Source organism: Rhinolophus hipposideros (genome assembly GCF_964194185.1).
Source record: "Rhinolophus hipposideros genome assembly, chromosome: 9".
Classification (NCBI taxonomy): Eukaryota; Metazoa; Chordata; class Mammalia; order Chiroptera; family Rhinolophidae; genus Rhinolophus; species Rhinolophus hipposideros.
The window spans coordinates 35839456-35853766 of record NC_138055.1 but is presented as its reverse complement, the minus strand read 5'-3'; the positions used below and the strand labels follow the sequence as shown (position 1 = coordinate 35853766).

Sequence of the window (14311 nt, the reverse complement as noted above, 5' to 3'; positions counted from 1 at the left end):
TTCATTATTCCCATATGTTATTCATTTCAGATTCCCTCTTTATGCTGTATCCTTTCAGAAACACTCTTTTATGTATTTGTCTCTTAATTTTTCTTTCACTCTTTTTACTTCAATTAATAACTTAAATGAATTTTTTTTTTTTTTTTTTTTTACTAAAAGATCTCTGAAAAACACTTTCTCATTTTGAATCCCTTGTGGCTTTGGGACAATGAGGGAGTAGACTGGGGGTTATAAAGGGAAAGATTATTGAGTCTGGACCACTGAGGTATCTGGGAAAAAATATGTGGTACATTGACAGTCTGAGATGAAGTTGTTATGATGACAATTTAGAGTCTTGTCTGATTTGACAGTATTGACTTGATTTGCTGCTCCATATGAAAAAAATAAACATTGTATCTGGGGACTAAATCTCCTTGAATATTCTTGAACTAGATTAAAGGTAAACAGTGATGTTGAGCATTTTTTCATATGTCTATTTGCCATTTGTATGTCCTCTTTGGAGAAATGTCTCTTCAGGTCCTCTGCCCGTTTTTCAACTGAGTTGTTTGTTTTTTTGTATTTCAGTTGCATGAGTTCCTTGTATATTTGGGGTATTAGCCCCTTATCGGAGTCACTGTTTGCAAAAATCTTCTCCCATTCGGTTGGTTGCCTCTTTATTTTGTCGATGGTTTCTTTTGCTGTGCAGAAGCTTTTAAGTTTCATATAGCCCCATTCATTTATTTTAGCTTTTACTTCCATTGCCTTTGGAGTCAAATTCATAAAATGCTCTTTGAACCCAAGGTCCATAAGTGTAGTACCTATGTTTTCTTCTGTGCAGTTTGTTGTCTCAGGTCTTATGCTTAAGTCCTTGATCCATTTTGAATTAATTTTGGTACATGGTGACAGATAGCAGTCCAGTTTCATTCTTTTGCACGTGGCTTTCCAATTCTCCCAGCACCATTTATTGAAGAGGCTGTCTTTCCTCCATTGCATGTTTTCAGCTTCTTTGTCAGAAATTATCTGTCCATATTTATGTGGTTATATTTCTGACTTCTCAATTCTCATCAGAGAAATGCAAATGAAAACCACAATGAGATATCACCTCACCCCAGTTAGAATGGCTATCATCAACAAGACAAATAGCAACAAGTGTTGGAGAGGCTGTGGAGAAAAAGGAATCCTCATACACTGTTGGTGGGAATGCAGACTGGTGCAGCCACTATGGAAGGCAGTGTGGAGGTTCCTCAAAAAATTACGAATAGAATTACCATATGACCCAGCAATCCCTCTCCTGGGTATCTACCCCAAAAATCTGAAAACATTTATACATAAAGACACGTGTGCTCCAATGTTCATTGCAGCTTTATTTACGGTGACCAAGACATGGAAACAACCAAAATGTCCTTCTATAGATGAATGGATAAAGAAATTGTGGTATATATACACAATGGAATACTATTCGGCGGTAAGAAATGATGAAATAGGACCACTTGTGACAACATGGATAGATGTTGAAAGTATAATGCTAAGCGAAATAAGTCAGACAGAAAAAGCAGAGAACCCTATGATGTCACTGATATGTGGTATATAAATCAAAAACAACGAAAGAACAAGACAAACAAATGAGAAACTAAAACTCATAGACACAGACAATAGTTTAGTGGTTACCAGAGGGTAAGAGGTGAGGGAGGTGGTAGATGAGGGTAAGGGGGATCAAATATATGGTGATGGAATGAGAACTGATTCTGGGTGGTGAACACACAATGGGATTTATAGATGGTGTAATACAGAATTGTACACCTGAAATCTATATAATTTTAATAACAATTGTCACCCCAATAAACTTTAATTAAAAAAAGGTAAATAGTGAAATATGTATGTAGGTTTCTGGGGTTTTTTAGCTGTTTTTTCTTTTTTCTTTTTTTTTAGCATTAGAGCTCTGATTTACCACAGTTCTATTCTTTAATATAGCTTATTCATTGTATTTAAAAGGAAGTGATTTGAAATATGCATTGGTGTCACTGTGAAGTTAGTTTGTTAAGACACATTCAGTATTTAATTGATCTTACTATATTTATTGATTTGAAATGTGTCAATAAATGTGAAGTGCCTTATGCTGTTTTAATTCCACATTGATGAGATAGCTATCCTATGGACCAGAGTATAGATTATCACAAATTTTGAGTATTGAAAGTCCAGCACTAGAATGTAGTAACTATTTGTAGAATTGTGGCAATCCTCTGCCTAGGTTTAATTGTCAGTATGCCCATTGTTAAGGAAGGGACAGAAAGGAGAAGAATGAGAACTAAGATATTATAATAACCTTGTTATCCTATGTCTTTTTTCCACATCCTCCTGTACAAAGTGATTCAATAGAAGTGTTACCAGGATGGAGTTGTCTCTCTTGTCACGTATGCTTTTATGGTTGTGATATAGAGTTACTTCACCAATTTTCAGTGGACCAGAGAAAGTTCACTTTGGCTTTGAGAAACGTTATATAATGAAAGGAGACTCTCTTTTCCTTTTGGGGTCTAAATGGTTACTGTGTTATACAATTTAGACTTTAAACAAGAAATTATGAAAAAATGTATATATTTGAATGGTCATCCATACCTGTATTCTTAAATATTCTAGAGACAATTATTTTTATTAGTTTCTTGTGTACAAAACAATGCAATAGTTAGACATTTATCATTTATATCCCTCCCAAAGTGATAACCCTCCTCCCCCAATTTACTATTCCTCTGACATCACACACAGCCATTACATTTCAACTGCAGAGATAAATTTTTTGTTAACAATCTACAGAATGATTACTAGACAATGAGAAAGAACTCATGGAAATTTGTTTGTTTTTTTTTTGAAAATTAGATTCATTTATGGAATAGATAAAGAAAATATATTAAAGTTCTGGGTAAGTTGTTATTTTAATAATTCATATATAAAACGTCATTTATGGCTGCATTGCAAATAGTATATTAAATCTTGAATTTTAGTAATATGTGTATTTACATAATTTGACTTTGAAACAATGTCTATAAATATGTTCAAACTAGTAAATTGATTAGGGAAGTAATCTGTTTTGTGTGTCACATCAGTTTCTGTGCAAATTTTCTAAAGTAATATTCTACCTGAAGATAATAGGAGAGAATGTCTCATTGTTAACTAAATGTGTTATTATAGGTGTTGCGAGACCAAGCATCAAAGTTCTTCGAAACTAATTAGAAACTATTGCATATTTTAAGGAAATTATTAATATTAAGGAAGGTGATTTCTTTGTTTAAGAAGCTCCAAGCAGCACTGATCTTTGTTTCGTAGGACTGCAAATGTTTTGTTTTTGCTATTGATGATGAAGGCTGATAACATTGTGTGTGTTCAAGAAACATAAGTTTTGGAAAGCTGCATAGTAGAAAATGCGTTTTTATATTGCCCCTTCTTTAAAGAGCTAAAGACATTCTAGCAAGTGATACCTGGAAGTTACTGACAAGGTAGTATTTACACCAGACTAAATGTTACCAGAGGGTTATGGGATTGGTCCAGGCAGTCTTTTCTGAGGATGTGATGATTAGGTCTATATTACTGTGTTTTAAGTACTCAATGTGCATCATCATACAAAAAGTCGAGACAGAGAGAGACAGAGAGAGAGAGAGAGAGAGAGAGAGAGAGAGAGAGACAGAGGGAGACCAAGAGGGCGAGAGAGAATCTCCTATATTCATCCGTCTGGTTATTGCATTTGATTCATTTTCTTGATAAATTATTTTATTAACAAATGAAGGAAATTGAAGTAGTTACAGTATTACCTCCTATGACAATGTTGACTACAAATTTCCTGTATCTACAAAATAGCATTTTAATACAGATTTATAATTCCTTACTGGCATTTCTGAAATTTTTTTGTAGATCACTTTGTAATTGAAAATTGGAACTACATTATAAAATTTTTGGTAATTCATGTAATAGAAAACAAAAATGGACCTGACAAGAGGCTACTTAGTATGGATGTTCATATATTTTATGGCAGAAATATCAACATATTTGACTATGGGATATTGCCCCAGAGGTGTGTAATATATGGTGTATATACCATGTTATGTTTCTATAATCTGATTTTTTAATGTGTTCTAAAGCTCATTTGGCCTCTGGGGTTTTGGATAAGGATCGTTTACCTATAATATTAACAGTTAAATGTAAGTCTAATAAGTATCTTAGAAAAATGTAAAAAATGTTTTAGTGTGGTCTGATTACTATTCAAATCTTATACCTTACGTTATGTAACATCTTTCATTAATTCTTTGTCAAGCTTTCCACCTTATATTAGAAAACATCTATTCAGCAAATGCTGCTGAAAACCAACTATGTTCTAGGCACTTTGCTTGGTCCTAAAAAAAAGAGACATTTTCTATGCCCTCTAAAAGCTTAGACATTGCTTTAAAAGAATACAACTGAATATATGGAACAATAGAAGCATGTAGAAGATACAGAAGTGTAGTAGAAGGTGACAGGTTGATTGTTATAGGGATGGCAGGAAATGGACGAATGTACAAGTGGGGAATTAGAGAAAGCTTCAAAGAGAATGTGATGTACTTTTCAAGTTGAAAGGAATAGCCTGCGTATAAGACAGATATGAAAAGGGATGTTGCATTTGCATGGAAGGATAAGTAATTGTATTGCAAGGGAATCATGGGGAATGTGGTGGGAAATGTGATTGGAGGAATAGACAGTGATCTGATCATCAGGGTCCTTGATTATCACACTAAGGAGCTTGGACATCATTCTGTGGATAATGGGAAGATTTCAAAGGATTTATGGAGGTGAGTGCTGTGATCCATTTGATATTTTTAAAAGCTCTCTTGTGAAGCCTTGTAAAGATGAACCAGATGGGAACAAAACAGAGACCATTTAAGAGAATAATGCAATTACGGGAACAGATGCCTTAATTTATAGCACTGTCTTTCGGTTCTATTTTGTCAAAACATATCTTCCTTCCTTTTCATTAATTTCCTTTTTCTCCTTCACTCCCTATCTCCATTTCTCTCCCCCTCTTTCCTTTCTTCTCTTCTATGTTTCCCCCTAAAATTATATTACAGTTAATAATGATACTATCTCTTCATATACTTTTAAATCTAATTAATGTTTGTTTAAACACTTTTTGTTTGTATCTCACTGTCTTCTCTTTCTAAAGTTAAGCCCTTTTGATTTTTTTAATGTCATCTTTTGTGACAGTTGTCATGCCTCTTTCTTGGATGATTTTACTGTTCATGAACTGTCCATTTAGTATCCTCAATCTTACTGTCTGTTCAGTCATTTATTTAAATGACCAAACACTGTTCCTTATCATCATTCAGAAATGTCCCACATCTGAAATGACAGTTTCCTATTCAAGACTCTGACTGCAATCTTCTATATTCCCAACTTTCTTCCAAGGATGCCATATAGGAGGACTCTAGGAAACACTATTCACTTTGCATTCTATGTGAGCACAATCAAATAATTTAATATGAATGACTTCCCCGGGAATAGTGCAAAGAAAGCTTTCTTGCTCCAATTAGACTTGTATTTCAGTCTTATAAAACTTCAATCCTTTGAGTCTTTCTTTGTCTTTTCACCCATCAGTTACTTCAACTTCACTTAATTCCCTGTTGATTCCAGACCCATTTGAGTATCACTTCTCTCACTCTTAGGAGAGCTTTCAAAGTCCTGCTTCGCTCTTTTACAACCAGTTTGGTTTAAACAGCCTTCTCTGTTTCTATACCTGACTGTAAAGCATTTTTGAAGGAAATCATATAATCACATTATTAGTGCTTGCTAATTTAGGGTCTTCTTCCTTAATTGAGTCCTTCCCATACCTCTCTCCAGCATCACTCTTAAATCCTTTTGTCTGAGCTTAGACACATGTATCTTCCCGAAAATAGAATTCTTCATCTGCACCACAAACCTGCTCCTCTCTCTGTCTTCTCCATCACTATAAGTCACACATTTTTCAACCACTTTCTAAGTTCAAAAATCTGTGAGTTATCATTGACTCTTACCTTTAACTCTTCTACATCCATTCCGTGACCAAATCCTTTGTATTACCTCCAAAAGATAACACAAAGCCAGCCAGTTTTCTTCATTTCTTTTACATTATTTTGGCCAAAACACCATTGTCGTTCACTTGGATTACTGTAATAAAATCTCTAGTTTGTTTTTCTACTTACAGTTTTTCCTCCTTAGAAGTCAGGATGGTCTTTTTATAATGTATGTCAAATAATACCTTCTTGTTTTAAACCTTTCAATGAATTCCCATCATCTATTTTACCATGGCCTTCAGAATACCCTAGATGTGTTACAACTGCCTCTCTGGGACCATTTTGTACGACTGTCCTTCTAGTCTGCTGGCCTACTATGCTCTGGCTTCACTTGTCTTCTGTACCTCAAACACACCAAGCTTACATTAATGCTTACTTCCATTAGTGGTCCCACTGGAACACTGGAGTGCACTTCTACCAATTTATGCATCGTTGGCTTCTCCTTGTTATTAAGATCTCAGCTTGCATGTCATCCTTTGAGAGAGGACATCTCTGACCACACAATCTAGACACGCAGTCACTCTAGATCACATCACTCATGTTAATTCTCTGCATAGCAGATAGCACCATTTGATCTTTCTTCTCTCTTATTTATGGATCTTTGTCTCCTTTTGTCTGTCTTATTTTCTATTATGTCCACACCTGTAGAATAGTACTAACACTTAGTAGATACTCAGTAGCATGTTAAACCAATAAAGTTAGTGTTATTAACTATATTAGCAAGTAAAATCTGTTAACTAATTGAACTCAACTTCATTGTAGTTGAGAGAAGAAAGTAAATAATTTTTTTCTAAAAATGCCAAGAGTGATTTTAAAGTGAGTCTTTGATTAGCATAAAAAGAAGAGAAACTCAGAGTAGAATTTTAAGCTTCCTCCCCTCCACCCCAGAATATAACGGAATATAAAAGAAAAGGTTGGCTAACTTGATAAAGTCACAAACCTCTGAAGGATTACAAGTGGTTTTTATGATCCCCAGACTATTTTTTCATTCCTAGAATATAAAAAGGAGGTATTAATAGATATTTTTAAAAAGTGGTGCCACCCCTACTTGATACTGCAATGGTCTGTCAGTATAATGGAAAAAAAATGTTGATGTTGATGAAATAAAAGATCATTCATATCAGTTATTTAGTATCATGTAGCTCAGTTGGTTGATTGGCTAAATTTTTTACTTTCTCTATGGACTGATGAATCACCCAATTGATAAGAGACATATTTTGTTCTTTTAATAGCATATCATGATTCATATAATGAAATATAATTGTTATTGCTACATTATCACATTAATTTGATTGATGTTGATAATAACAGTGATGATTTTTGTACTTAATAATGCACTTAAAGTGATGAAAGGTCGTTGTCCCCAAATGTTTCTACTTCGTACATGTGTATATATATTTTCTCTCTGCAGATTTCATGAGGACAGGGATTTTGTCTTGTGTGTTTTTTGAAATTGCCTGAAAGCCTACCATTATGTTCCAATTAAGTTTTAGGGGCAAAAATAAAACATAGTTCACATACAGTATAGGTTAAAAATGGATTCATTATCTTCCTCTGATCGTTTCCATAGTAGGCAGAATAATGCCTCCCCTCCGCCCCAAGATATCCATATCCTAATACCTGTAACCTGTAAATATCTTATTTTACATAGCAAGGGGGAATTAAAGTTGTAGATGAAATTGAGATTGCCAATTAGTTAAAATAAGGAAATCATACTGGATTACCCAGATGGGCCCAATGAAATCACAAGTTTCCTTAAATGGAGGTAGAGAGAGGGCATTCTGAGAAAGACTCCTGTTCACATTGCTGACGTTGAACATGGAAGGGAGTTGGGAGACAGTGATGCAGGAAGCTAGAAAAAGCAAGAAAACAAATTCTTCCCAAGATCCTCCAGAAAGGAATGCAGTCTTGGCAACACTTTGATTTTAGTCACAAACCTCTGAAGGATTTGTGAGACCCATTTTAGACTTCTGACCCCGAAATTGTAAAATAATAAATTCGTGTTGTTTTAAGCCACTAAGTTTATGACAATTTGGAAGCAGCATCAGGAAACTAATACAGTTTCCCTTTTGCTTTTCTTCTCAGAAACAAACAAAAAGAGTATTTCAATGAAGGGGAGTAGATTGTTTCTATGTGTATCTTTGAGGGCTTTTCACTTATCAGTGGTATTTCCTTAGGTCACACCTTGTGAGACAATATAAACAAACTTGGATGATGTAATTTAATTACAAACATTAAGTTATCTGTGTTTAGTATGCACATCCACCTATTATTAGTTGGAGAAGGAAATATACAGTAAAAACAACTGAACGTCTTGATTTCACCAAGAAGATTAACCCTTTTGCAAAGGCTGGGCAGCAGATACTGTCTTTAACAAAACAAAAATGATGCAAATGAAGTTTGTATTTGAGCTTACAGGAGGGCGCTTAAAATATTTATGAAAATGAATGGTTTGAAAGCATTTTGAACTACTTTAAAAGAAGCAATTTATGTACTAATTACAATTATTCTTATTTTTCCATTATATCAAATGCCTACTCAATATTTACTAAGCAACATTTTCAAACTTTGATTTGCTAGATGTATAGCAAAGACTAATTTAAGCATAGAGTGCCAATTCAATGGAAGCAGCAGTTTTACAGAATGAAAATGTATGTAGTTTGAAAGTTACCCTTATTTTGATATTATCATCTGTTTGCTCATTCAAATAATTTCTGTTGATTTACTCATGTATCAGACATTGATAAGGATACAGATTATATATCTCCATCCTGTCTCTCTTCACTACTTCACTATAGTTGATGATCCAACCATATTGGACACCCTGCTATTCTCCCAAATGGGCCACATTCTCTCTTCTGAAGCACATTGTTCCTTTCCAGGAAACATGCAGAGTTCTTTCAGCCAGCCCCTGAACCCATTGGTGGGCTCTTAGGGCTCAGCTTCATTTCAGAAGTCTCTTTCCTAGAAAGTTTTCCATGACTAATCCAAGACTGAGTAAATGTTTCTTCTTTGCTACTTTGTGCACTTTGTAGGCCATTGTAATGCAAATTTACTTCTGTTGTAGTACTTACACAATATGTTGAAATTGCCTATTCACTTGTTTTCCTCCCTCCATTTCTGTAGCTTCTTTAAGGCAAGGGCTGTGCCTTGTATATTATTTCTCTGATACTTATTAGCACAGTACTGGAATGGAATAGGTTTTTAGTAAGCAGTTACTAACTAAATGAAGCAATGACTATGTAAATAACATGCAGAGATAGAAGCATTGAGAGAAATCAAAGGAGGAAAGGGTGTCCTTTAAAACAAAAATCTTTGAGCACATAGTTTCAGAGCTGGAAAATAATTTAGAATTTATGATGTTTCTGCTATTGCCTTAGGTCATTCTTGAGGATTCTGATTTCCCAAGTTATACATTGAGCTTTACTTTGTTTCATTTTTTTAAAATTTTGGCTAACTTTTTGTTTTAATTCATTTTCTCTCAAAATATTTTTAAATGACACTAATGTAAACTTTTATCTTTATAAATAACTTCCCTTGGTCCACATTAAATAATTTGACAACTAATAAATAAGACACAGTTTAAGGGAAATCTGGTTTGTAAGTCTTGATGACCACCTAACCCATAGAAATCTTATTTTCTGTTAAAATAAAAACCGCTTTTCAGCAATCACATTTCATAAACTCAGCTTTTCATAGATTTGGAATGTACTTATAATTCTGAATTAATAAGTTTTGAGTGCACTTATAAATGATTTTAGATTTATGCTTTTATGATATTGACTTAATTTATATAGTAATCATACAATTTCAGCATAGGAAGGAACTTTCCAGCTCATCTAGCTCAACTGCTGATTTTACCAATGAGGAAAATCGATTCCCTCTTCTGCAGTCACTGGTCAGGTGATCTCAGATAAGAGACACAAACTTCAAAAGCTAACCTTTTGTTCCCACGAATGTTCATCTTGTACCAGAATGATACTTTGGTAAAACTAAGCTTTTAAGCAGAAAGCATGGCTTGAGCTTCGGAGCTACTGAACACAGGTTGGAGAGTGAGGGAAGGAGGGGATGCTTACCAACCCCTGACACACCACGGTCTGTTCCAGTGCCCCATCACTGACATAAAGTGAAGACAAGGACCCTACTTGCCCACTTCTAAACACAGACGCTTACGGCTTCCCTTAGGGACCTTGCGTATCAGGGCTTTTTCAGCATAATGGACTCCAGATCCTAAGTGGTTGGCAAACCTAAGTATTTTCTGGTGCTTGGACTCTAAGATTAATTCAGGTTCTTGATCATGCTGGGCTGGCTGGTTGTAAGAACCTGAAAAGGTCTGGCAAAGGCATAAAATGACACATCTGCTGCACTGTCCCATGGGGTACCACTGGCTGTGGCTACTGAGTTATTGAAATGTGGCTAATTCAAATTGAAATGCGCTAAATATGCACTAGATTCAAAGGCTTAGTAAGAAAATATAAATTTAAAATGTATTATTTTTTAATATAAATTACATGTCAAATTGATTGTGTTTTGACATATGGGTTAATAAATTTTAAAATTTTTAAATATTTTTCTTCCACTTTTTTTCATGTGACTACTTAGAGAAAAGTTAAAATTATAGAAGTGATGCATACAGATATTTTTATTGGGCCATGCACCTTTAAGGAGTAGAGTAGGTAAGATTCAAAACTCCGGAGACTGTGACCTCTACCAAGACTCTGAGTCACCAAACCATGATTCCCATCACCTGTATAGCAGGATGCTTTCCTGCTTTCTAGAGCCTCTGTGGGGCTCTAGATACATCCATACACATCTCTGAATGGAGATTTGGGAGATTGATCAGCCTATGAAATGAAAACAGCAATGATTGTCCACTCTCACTGTCCAGTTCTCTGTGTCTTATATATAAAGGAAGGAGAAAAGTTACACCTACTTGACTGTCACAAGAATTCCTGTTCTTATGTACTTCAAAGGTAGATGTGGTATCTCTCCTACCTTGAGGGTGGAAATTGTAAAGTAGGGAGAGGGATTGCCCTATAAGTCATAAAAATGGGCTTTTATGAAAAGCAGGCAGTTTATATTTCTATTCATTCAAAAGACGTTTTCCAAATACATTTCCCAAGACTTAGAATTAAAGTTTTAGTTCAAAATGTTCTTAAGTGCTCAATTTCTTCTCAAAGAGATCATACTATCATGAATCATATCATCAGTCATACTCCATTGAATATTCTGGATGCTGATCACATACAGAAAACAATATGGTCCCTGCCCTCTAGGTTGTACACTATAGGGCTTCTTAAATTATTAAATCGGTATTATATAATACAATAGAGTATTGCCATAAATATTACACTGACAGAATATTTTCATGTATCAGTGACTAGGAACTGTAGTTAAATTTCCTAGTTATCATTGAGAGCACTAGTAGAAAACAAGGAATCATTTTTATGAATTGGGAAGAATACCTACTTGATATTGAGAATTTATCAAAAAAAATGAACATCGATTTGATCACATTTCTGAGCCTCTGGAAGAAATATACCTAGGAATTTACATCTTGGAAAGTAAACAAATAAACAAACAAAAGAAAAACAAGTAAGAAGCCTCATCTTGTATTTTCAGCATTCTTCACTCAGAAATACTTTTTAAAGCCACATTTAAAAAGTAAAGAATGAACTAAATCAATTAGATCTAAAACCTATGTTGCTAACAAGTGTTTGTGTGTGTGTGTGTGTGTGTGTGTGTGTGTGTGTGTGTAAGATGTACATAGAAAAGTAATATACTATGGTGATAGCCAAAGAGTAGTTAGTCACGGCTATCAGGGGATGTCCTGATCTGCACCAAGGCCCTACATTGACTATAATATTGTCCATTAAAGATTAGGAAACACCACTGAAAAAAATCCAATTTAATAGATAAAATCCAAATCTATTTCAGATCATCATTCCTAACACATTTTGATGAGTTCATGATTTTTGTTGTTATTGTTGTTGTTGTTGTTCTGGAATTTCAGTTAAAGGAAGTCTTACATTTTTATTTTTCATTTCATTGAAATTTTGAGTTACTCAGAATGGAAAGATTTAGCAATTATCTAAACTAGGGCTTTGGGGAGGGAGAAAGTGTTAATAAAATCCCAAAAGGGAGTGCTACCAACTTCCATTTAGGCAAACCGTTAAGGGAAGCATTTCGATAGTACTATTAGAGATCGAATAGTAGATCTATTAGTAGATCCTGGCTACTAGGAGATCTATTAGTGCATCATGGCTACTTGTTGAGAACCCCTACCATAGAGACATAATTTAAGAGTGTTTTGAAACTCCTTAGTGGACCTTACAACTTCAGACTAACTTCAGACTTAGAGTACCAGCACATTTAGAGGGCCCTATTTGGCACATTGGCCCTATTTTGACCATGGTACTCTTTTACAAGGAAATGTAAGGGGCGAGATTGTATTCCCATGCAGACCTAAGACGCCGTTTCTTGCTCTCCTATACCATAATTCAAAGACACAGAAGCAGGAATTGTTACCTAAACAGACCAAACCACTGCCAAGGTTTGCGCAGGTCTTTCCCAGCTGAGCCTCCCAACGAAGGCCTTGTTGATGTGGGTCCTCACTCTTGGGCCCAGGGGCTCATACAGGAGCAATGAGGTACCTTGGGAAGAGAGGTGGGGAAAAAGAGGAAATGCAGCATGGCATGTGATGGGGTTGGGGAGGAAAAGAAGGAGTGTTCTCTCTCTTTCTGTTGGAAATAGTATAAGGAGTAGACTGGAAGTGTTGCCATATTGGCATATATTTTAGATGTGTTAGGGATAAGACAACCACAAAATGGAAATTATTAAAAAGTATTTTGAAACACTTCCTTAAATATGGGCTTAGATTCTTTGTTGATGTTACGTCTCAATATTGATGGTAGTCACTTTATAAACAGGACATATTAAGGATATTTCCATCTCTTAACACATTCTGTTCACATTTTAGAACTCATCCTTCTCCCCAAATGTTATATGTAAATGTGGAGAGAGAGGAGAGCGAGAGAGCGAGAGAGCGAGAGAGCGAGAGAGAGAGAGAGAGAGAGAGAGAAAGAGATTACATTTAAAAGAACAAGAATATTATTGACATTAAAATTTAATCAGTGGCAATGAATAGTCAAAGAAAATGAATCAATGCCTTCAAAATTAGGAAGAATAAAAGATAACTGCATTTTATATTTATTATGCAAAAACACTTTCAATCGTGCAATAACTTAGTTTACTATTCTCTTGCCCTATATGAAAGGATTATTCAAGGGGATTCACTAGGAAAACAACAATAAAAAAGAAATTTTATGAAAAAGCAATATATATGAAATACAGGTAATAGTGGCAGCTAATTGTAGCCATATGAGGGGAAGGAAAATAGAGAGTAATTGAAAAATCACTTGTTAGATACTGATACTTGGAAGATACAACTTTAAAAAAAAATAACCCCAAAAAACCAAGACATAAGATTACCTTTTTTAAATGAGGTCAATAATACTTCCCAGTCTACAGTTAAAAACAATATTGTGTCTCTCTTGAATTTTTCAAATCAACCTAAAGTGGTCCTAAGTGATGTGACAGAACAGCATATGAATGACAAACCTTAATAAAATAAATGTATAATAATAGCTAAATTTTTTTGAGAGGAGAAAAGGGGAGAGGTAAAGATTTACTAATTACCTCATCTCTCAAAATAAAAAGTAGGTAGTGCCTTTATTGATACATTTTAAAAATTGACGTTTAAATATATTAAGTTTAGAAAGGCAATGAATAAACTAAGGTAAAAAATACATCTAAGAACTTATTGGAATGGAGGAGGAAAGAGACATGACAGTATGTTTCCTAAATACTTATTTTTTTTTAATATGTAGTGTCTAAAGGTGATAAATCATTTAATAGAATATATGGGGAAATTTATTTAATTTTTATAGGGATACAAAATCAGACAATTATTAAATAACTTTATGTTAAAGGTGACCAGTCTTAAATTTCAAATAAGTGAGCAACATAATTTAGCGCTAAGTATGGCACACAGAATCAGAAAAATCTAAATGTTCTCATTGGCTTGGCTTTAGATTGATTCATGATAAAAGCAGTAAATTCCTTATCATATAGATTGAAGAAAATATTTCACATAATTTCTAGCACATATTGTAAAAAAGAACTGGATGATGGCAAAGGACATTGAGCAGCTCAGAAAAATGATGTATAGCAAAAAACAGGCGATGGTATTTGGGGAAGCTTGA

The 14311-nt window shown here is 34.4% G+C and overlaps 1 protein-coding gene across 21 annotated transcripts in view; it reads left to right on the top strand.

Annotated features, from left to right (window-relative positions):
• SOX5 (SRY-box transcription factor 5) overlaps window positions 1-14311 on the top strand; it is a 944197-nt gene that overhangs the window by 517713 nt on the left and 412173 nt on the right. For 2 of the 21 annotated variants that reach the window (XM_081058277.1, XM_081058263.1), the window contains one exon: window positions 2851-2893. The exons of the other annotated variants lie outside the window; for them this stretch is intronic. The gene's annotated coding sequence lies outside the window, so the exon portion shown is untranslated. The remainder of the gene's footprint in view (window positions 1-2850; window positions 2894-14311) is intronic. 21 annotated transcript variants of the gene reach the window in all.